Source organism: Malurus melanocephalus, unplaced genomic scaffold (genome assembly GCF_030028575.1).
Source record: "Malurus melanocephalus ecotype Western Australia unplaced genomic scaffold, MMel_1.1 scaffold_65, whole genome shotgun sequence".
In the NCBI taxonomy this organism is placed as follows: domain Eukaryota; kingdom Metazoa; phylum Chordata; class Aves; order Passeriformes; family Maluridae; genus Malurus; species Malurus melanocephalus.
Genome location: NW_026623297.1, coordinates 483,830 through 492,642, shown reverse-complemented (window position 1 = coordinate 492,642; position 8,813 = coordinate 483,830). Strand labels below are relative to the sequence as shown.

Below are 8,813 nucleotides of genomic sequence, written 5' to 3'. Positions count from 1 at the left end.
ACTGGCAAAAAGAAGGGCAGAAAAATAAATATTATATACTCTGCACCATCACTTAGACCTACATTATGGTTAATTTTAATATTCAATGTCTGCTGAACAGAGAAAGGTGATTAAGCAGTAGAATGAGATGCAGTAGATATACCGGTTCTTCTCATGTTTCAACCAATAAGAGGTTTCTTTAAGGATAGGTGAAATAACTCAATCAACTGTTTACTTTCTGATTCCTTCAGATAGCTAAATGCTTCCATGTGTTAGTGGTTAAGGTACCAGAGACATTGGTATTCAAACAACACCAAAATAAGGAAAAAATAGGCCAAGAGCCAGGCAGTGTAGTTTGCTTCCTTATTTTTAYATTATCTCCTTTTCTTTGACAACTGCATAGCTACACCCAGAGAAGTAGTAATTATAACCAGAACCCAAAGAGGTCCATCATAACATGAAAATGTTGTGACATCATAGTCCTTGGTTAGGGAAATTATAATGATGGCAGAGGTTAAAGCCACAGTGTAGGACAGGCAGAGAAAGAGAAGAGCCTCAGAGGAGAGTTCCTTGCTCAAAAAAAAAAGCATAAAACTCCCCTGTTTTGAAGGAGAATTCTCACAAGGTAAGAAAACCACTTTACTTTTAAAATTCTTCTTTGCATGGGGGTGTTTTTGCAAATGTTTTTCAATTGGTTYAAAACCACTCATGGGTGAGGTGGAAGAGAGGAAATAATGAGAAACAAATTCAGTGGAAAAACAAGTGTTGATGGTGTGACAAGGCAGTGAAGTAAATTTATGAACTGATTTGATCATGGATATTAGCACCTCCTTTCCTTCCAATGTGAGTCAGARTGAACATAAACATCACAGCTATATGGAAAAATGTACCACTGGGGGGTGGGGAAGGGGAGCAAAGAACAAGTTAAAAAAGCAAGGGTTTTTTTGTTTGCTTTTTTTTCATATTTACTTAACAAAAAACTCACACTGTTGAAATAGCTGTCCCATTTCTCTTCTGAATGGAAGAAGAAAATATGAGAACTAAACACTCTTTGTGACACACCAATAAATTTCTAACATAAATGCTACTAAGACATTAGGGTTATTCTTTCTATAGAGATACCAGTTATCCAGGATCTGTTATGTTGTGAACTGTATTGTGACAGGACAAAAGTACTTTGAATCACATTTTATTAACTTTTAAAATATTCTCGAACTGGCAGATGAAATGCTTTTCTTTACCAAATGTGTTACAATCAAACATTTTCACAAGCAAATTCACATCTCTTATYTTTTTGTCCTTTTCTGTGGAAAGGGAAGACAACTTTAGGATGGTGGTACTAATACATAACATTTGTCATGAGATTGTTCAAGAGAACAATTTCCCCTCCAGGAATCAGAGAATATGCTGAGCTAGAAGGCTGCTTTTTCAATGATGATTCAATGATGTTTCAATTAGATATTCATTTTGCTTTTAGTTTTTAAGGAACTAAACCTATTTTGGTAAGTTTCAAACACTGATGGACATTGATCATTTCACTAGGAGCTCTCAGACAAATCTTAGATTTCAATTGTCTCATCTGTGTACTCGTTCCTTTGTGCAATACAACAACCTTGTTTCTGTAAGTTMATTTGAACTGGCAAGTAATGAAGGGACCTTGAAATCCAAAGCAAAGTCAAAATTTGCTATATACCCATGACTAATGTCAATTCTGAACTCTATCTAATAGAAATATTGAGTAACCTCATGTTAATATCTTCTTGATACCAGCTATGGCTGGCTATAATAGCTGAGGTCAGATTGCTGTCCCTGATGTTTTACTCTCCTCCCAGAATTTTCTTTGGTGAGGAATTATACTGAGGAAGAATCCCACTTCTAGTTCAGGCTGACCTAGTGCAATAAAAAAATATCATGCACACCCTGACATTTAAAAGTCCTCAAGGTTGCAGAAATTTAACAGGGCTTATTTATTAAATTGGTAAATATTTATTCTCTGGATACTTTCATCTATACACATATTCTAAGATTTTGTTGATCAAGTAATTTTTAAAATATAAAATGTAGACATGTGGGTAACAGAGTAYGCAATGAGAAGTCTTATCATTATCTTAGCCTGTATGAAGACTTCCCCCAAAATACGTTCTTAAAAAGAGAACAAGCAGACCCAGCTATGATTAGATTTTTCTTCATAAGAGCAGAAAATTGCATGATGTAAATATTGTTTTTATTGTACAGATGTGCTGTAACAAAGAAAAATGCAAGCAATATTACATTTTCTCTACTACAAAATGAAAAAAAAAAAGTTACAATAAAAAAGAGTAATCCTTAGCCTGTGTTATATAAACTTAAAGAAATGGTAATSAACCTTGATGCGTGACTAAGGCACACATCTGTCCATATGATTTATGACAGAACACAATCAGAGAATAAACTGTTCTTTAAAAAAAAAAAAAAAAATTCTCCCTGTAAGAGGATATTCTGCTCTACAATGAAGCATAGAATTTTTTTCCCATATTTTCTTTTCCACTAAACTATCTAAGAGCTGTTATTATACATCTATGAGATGTAGATTTTTAGCAGTCATTATAGAAATCCTTATCAGTCTCTTCTGTATGAAGGCTCAATGTTGTTCTTGAACAGAGAAAGTTTTATTTCAAAAGAAGGAACAGGCTTCTTCCTAAAAACACAATTATAATTCTGAATTAAATATCAAGGAAATTAAGTTACTTTGTTTCCATTCAAAATATTAGTGTATGGAAATAGAGCAAGACATTTTCTTTTTTTAATACTCCTTAGTTTAAATAAGACATTTCAAAGGGCTAAAAAGAGTTGCAGCTTCATGTTAATTTGATAAAATTTCTAATAAAAGTACCAGCCATAGTGAATACAACATAGACATTATCAGTACATGAATTTAATGGAGACCATCTAACTAAACCAATGTAGGCTGCTGAACTATGACAAGCAGATTTTTTTTTTAATATAGATATAGACTGTGATCAAAGAAGCAAGACTTTGCAGTTTTATGTCCAATGAGTTTGATTGTAAAGACAGTATTGCTTGAGTTAGAACAGAAAGGCATGAGACACTTGCATTGAACCCAATGACAAGATATGCACATCAAAATTAAAATTAATTTAAGACTCAATGTTTTCCAATGACCTGTAATCCTATTATCAAATTAATTTTAGATCAAGGTCATTAGTGTGAGTTGAAATTTCTTTTATTGAACACCAGTTACCACCTCTACAATGAAGGAAATTACATGCCACAATAGTAAAGTATTTCAGTGGACTAAAAAACAAACCCACTCAGTGAAGATCTTGAAATCTTTTCCATGGTGTTGTTCTTTGTTTGCAGTTGTAATAAATCACTTTCAAAGGTAAATCTCRCCAAGTCAGTTTATGCTGCTGGTGCTGGCTGGACCTGACAAACTGGCTGGTGGAGAGGATGATGCAAGAGACTCCCGTGCAAAATTTCTGGATCCCTGCCTTGTGGAGGAAGCAAATTCTGCTTATGTATTTGTCACATTTAATGGCCTTTTCAGAAGGAAATTGCGTGTCCTGTGACATCTACCAGCAGGAAAAATGACTTAATAACAAAAGGGAAGGTCTTGCATTAGTGAGAACAGAGCAGTCAATTAGTAATTCTACAGTCATGACAAAGTTATGTGATGATGTTTATGCAATACCGGATTTAGATGGGCCTGGAGGAAGCTTAAAAAGAGTAGGAGGCATGAGAGGTGGATTTAGRCCCTGCCTCTGCTTTAAGTCAAATACCTCATGGCATTAGGTTATGTTAATCTACAATTATATCTGCTTCTGCATCTCTTTCATTCATCCTGCTACATTTATCACGGAGAGATCAGGAATGTCTTAGCAATTTTGCATATGGAAAAAATGCAGTTGCTCCACTTAATGAAATTATATTTGGGGCATAAACCAAAAGAGATCATAAGAGAATATTTATTGCAATAAATTGTCTATATAACACCACAAAACAAATGTTAGAAGACCTAAAMAAAGCTGATCAAAGACAACAATTTAGAAACTACTCTCTATCTTTTTAAAAACTGTAACAGCCATAGGAGAAGGCTTTTACTTTTTCTTCTAACTCCAAARTCTATTATTTGCCACTGTACTGAACTGGCATGAAATTTATACCACAATGACAAGACAATTGTATTATTCCTTACTCTATTTCCTTCCCCAATACCAGAAAATTTATTCACAATATCTTAAAAAGAGCAGAAGTATGCATATATCTGCCTAGTAAAGATGTAGTAGTAGAGACAGTAGTGCAGGGTTTACAGGTAGCAGAGGTAAAGATTTAAAAAATATGAATTAGACCCAGAATGCCAGATTCTGCAAAGYACTAAATTACTCAGGTGTAAGACTGGGCTACTGCTAATGCCAAAATATCATGGGTATGGGCGGTCTCTGCTCAAGGGTATTCCAAAGCATGTTGCAGTCAATTTAGACTATCTGCTGATAAAAGAAACTGTCAGTTGTGCTTCACCTCTATAGCAATGTTGCTGGAGTGAGTTCAGGGAGTAAAACTCATAGAATCATTTCATTCACTTAGAGTTAGATTTGGGAAATGCACGGCATTTCAMTGCACCAGTCCAAGGAAGACAGGAAATAGCTCCTCTTGGACTCAAGTTTGGCATTTGGCTCCTGTGCTTCTGGGACCCAAAGGTAGCCTTGGCTTCTTTTTAGTTACTTTTTTAAAATATTTTTAATTTTTTTTTTAAATGCATGTACAGCATAAAACAGGTTTTTATATTCTAAGAAGACCACCCATGAGGTTTCCTCTTTCACTTTAACAAAGCTGTTTCTCATTGGGAATATTRTGTTTGCCCTTATATGTACCAGCCAGGAAAAGCTTTCATTAATAAGCCAGCTCTGAAAATGCCTGTGTTCATTTCCACCAGTCATCTCTAAGGCAAGGAAATGTTTCTACATCTCTTTCCCTGCTGGTGGGTTTCCAAAATTTTATGCACTCACAGAACAGTATGCATAATATATCTTCTGAGAATGTCTTTGTCAACTGGAGACCACGAAACCTGACTAGCAGGAATTCCATGTTCTTTCTCCAAACTCCAGCTGAAACTTTGCCTTTCTAATTTGGTGTGTCTAACTTTAAAAACCCATGTTTGCAGAAAAATACCTTTGCAGGTGATTTGTGGAGTAAAAATTCTCTATACAATAACATGCCATTTCTCCATTAAATGATTATTTGCATTCAAATGCTCTCATTCATTATAAAATTGTTTTGTCTGGCATAAAGTTCATATCGGCAGAAGACAAAAACATGCTTTACATAACTTTCTATCTGTTTGCAGCTTATCTCAAGGCTTTGTGACAAACACTTGTAGCATTGATTAAAAGCCAAACATCAACTCTTAGGGCTCCTTGCTTACACAAATATTGATGTCTAGTGTCAATGAGGAATAATTTTATGAAAATGTATTCACACACATCTTAAGCTTCATGTACTTGATGAGATACTGTGACAGGACATTTAAATTAGGCATAATTGTGATATGAGCCAGTCCAAATGTTTTCTTAGAGTGAGGAAAAAAAACCCTAGACCTCCAAAGTTGCAATTGATAAAAAAAAAAAAGAAAGGACTTGGAGAAAACTCATAGATCTTAGGTGAAGGAAATGATAGATGGTTTGGAATCTCCTTCTTGCCCACTATAGTTTTCAGAACACAATCTTTTTCCCAGTCAGCACTGGGATTCCTGTTACAAGGGACAAACCTTCTTTTCCATTTTTCTCCACATTTGCTCTCTACTTTTTTTAAGAAGTCCATGATACAAACCCAGGTGTCCTTCTCATTTTTCCTTCATCAACCCAGAGAAGTTCTCTCAGGTTGGGGCATAGGTATGGACATTCTCATTTGCCCTCAGCAAACAATTTCTCCTTCCACGGGCTCTTGTCTCACCTCAAGCTCAGTAGTTCATGGAGCTCATGGAATTATCTCTTACCTATCACAAAGACCTTTCAATCACATATTGTATATAAAATTTAATAATCATAAAGTGGAAAAAAAATTTAAACAAGGAAAGATGAAGTGTTGTTTCATCCGAATTTATTTATTCCAAGTGTCTATAAGCYCCTTACTAAAAGAGCTACCAAAACTAACACTTCATATGTGGAGTCTTCCACAGRTGAATTTAACCTAGTGAAATGTGTCCAAAATATCTGCTTAACTTAACATTGGGCTCTATGTCTGCAAAAGCTCATAGTTCAACAATTTATTTCCAAATTGGACTTTCAATTGAGTAAAAGCTAATCACATCCACAAAACTTTCCTCTCTGCTCTCCCYTTCTTCCTTTTGTCTTGTAAGAAATAATAAAGTGAGCGCAATTTCCTAGTAATTTTTTTGCTGGTTTAATCGTAGGACATTTAACAGGGTGGTCTACTCCTCCCAGTCCTAGAGCAGTTGTTAGGGGAGCAGGGAGCTAGAGCTGGCCTTGGCTGCTCSTATTTGATTACCAGAGCCAGCTGGAAAGGGGTCAAACGGTGCCTATAAAGGACTGAGAAACCTCAGCTGTAAAAAACAGCAGGAGGTAGTTTGGCTCCTGTGATTGGCCCTGAAGCARTGGGAGCACACAAGGAAAAAGCAGTGAGGACCCCCAAAATTTTTTAATAAAGATTAATTTTTCTTTCTGCATGCCTGTGTGTGTGTGTGTACATGTGGGTGTTTGGGTGGGTTTATCTTTACATTGCCATGTCCAGGACATTAAATAATTGTTTAGGTRAAATGTCTGAAAGAGGTACAAGAATGCTGCCAGTCCTGGCGAGGTGACTAGTAAAGATGAAAATCAGTGGTATTTGTTCAATTTATTACTGGGGTGTTTAGATTGAGCTTCATATGCATTAGAAAGAAGTGCATGCACCTGCAATCTGAATTTCTCAAGGGATTAATAATGTTGGGTGCTTAAACTTTTGATGCCCCTCCTGAGAATCTTAAAAAAGCCTGACATTTTTCTTTTTTTAAGTGTATTTTCTGCGATGCTAGAAAGTCAGTTAAAAAAAAGAAGGTAAAAAACCTCAACAGTAAATAATTTAATTTATTTAATGGAGGTTTTGGGGCTTAGAGATAAACTGCAGACYTTTTCCACATCTGATCTTAAAATATGTAGTCTCTTTAACACAGAATTTTAATCAGAAACTTTTGTATGAAGAATGCTTTTTTTATCCAGATGATAAAAAAGTAAAAATACAGCTGCTACTACATCTCAAGAGAGTGTTGATAGAACTTTGACAGAAGCATAGCAATAATAATATTTCAATATCACTCACATTCGACAACAATTAAGAATATGTTTTATTCAGCTGTTGCATGTTGAAGACAATAGTTTAGTTATGTGCATACATATTGCAGGAAGTAGAGAAACTTTGAATATAAAGTGGTTTAAAACCAGTTTTATGGTGTGGGGGTTGTAAAGAGAGGACTGGATTAGCAGGATGGTTACAAAGTTTGTGTAGTGACTAAGAATGCTCTAGCAGAATTGGAATGGTAAACCTGTTTAATACTCAGGACACTCTCAGTTGTCTTCTCAAATAATTTATTATAATCAGGTTAAGAAAAGATAAAATTTAAGAATCCAAGGAGGTGTATTTTATGGCTTCTGTATCAGTTTACTTCTTAAATGGTCTCTGTTCACTTCCTCAGACACAGGACTGTTGAGTTTGATGGTTTTGCATCAATTTGGGTCTTGTTTCCACAGTCCATTGAAATGTTTTCCTTCACTGGGCTTTGTCCAGGTTTTAACACAAGGCAGAATAAGGTCTGAAATTTGTCTTTAGCCTGCAAARAACACCAATGAAAAAAATTACTTCTGAGATCAAATCAGCAGCTATTGTTCCCTTTRGCAGATAATGTAATTTATTTCATTTTGAATCACTGACAGTCTAGGTTACAGAAGATCAACCCTTTCATTTTTTAGATACTGAAACTGTTTTTTTCTAATTACTTCAATTGTGTGTGTTGGCTTCTGTTTGACAGTTGATGTGGGCAAAACCTCAACCCTGGTGTCTTCCACTGGATGAATTTTCTTCTGCTAGCTCTTAAAACTAGAAACTAGAATGCYTCTCAGCAAACCTCTTATAATACATTTGCACAAGAAAATTATCCTGTAATGTGATTTGTTTCTTCCTTATTTCAAAAATTCTACCATAGTTCCTCCTGTGTCAATCACATTTAGAAAGCCAGAGCATTTCAGTGAAACTGTAAATCATGATCCAAATATAGAAACTTTTTTAAAAAGCATGCAGCAAACAAGACCTTGCCTAATTTTACGTGAGAATGTTGCTAGCTTATTTGCCAAGGAATGTTAGGCATTGTGCAAGCACATATTAAAATACAAGCTGTATCCTAGAAATCTGTAGGGTCCCATAGCATCTGCCATCAGAAATATAACAAAATTAACCAACACAGTCCATGTGTTCCAAACAGAATTCTTTAATTTGAAATGTTCAGTGAAATGAGTCAACTCTTGATCCAACTGGGTTTAATTCCATTTGGACTTGATTTTTCATGGATACATTCCATACAAAGAGTATTGAAAAGCATTTTTCTCTGCTCATCCATTGCCTTGTCATTCTTTAGCATCTTGAGAACCAGAGTGTTCTCTCTGGTCCCAGAGCAGGAAATCACAGCCCAGGGTGTCTGTGTTCATGTGATGGGCATCACAGTGGCAAGTTTGCTCCAGTGCCTAAAAAGTTCATTTATGTGAGCAAATTTCTTGTTAGTGAGTTGCAGAATTTCTTCAATATTTTTTTTTCATTTGCCTTATCCTCTTGCACATTTTAAGGGTTAA

The 8,813-nt window shown here is 35.3% G+C and overlaps 1 protein-coding gene across 1 annotated transcript in view; it reads left to right on the top strand.

Annotated features, from left to right (window-relative positions):
- The first annotated feature begins 528 nt into the window (after positions 1-528).
- The window catches only part of SEMA3A (semaphorin 3A), a 245,729-nt gene continuing 237,444 nt past the window's right edge, over positions 529-8,813 (top strand). Inside the window, exon 1 of the mRNA XM_057366415.1 lies at positions 529-604. The gene's annotated coding sequence lies outside the window, so the exon portion shown is untranslated. The remainder of the gene's footprint in view (positions 605-8,813) is intronic.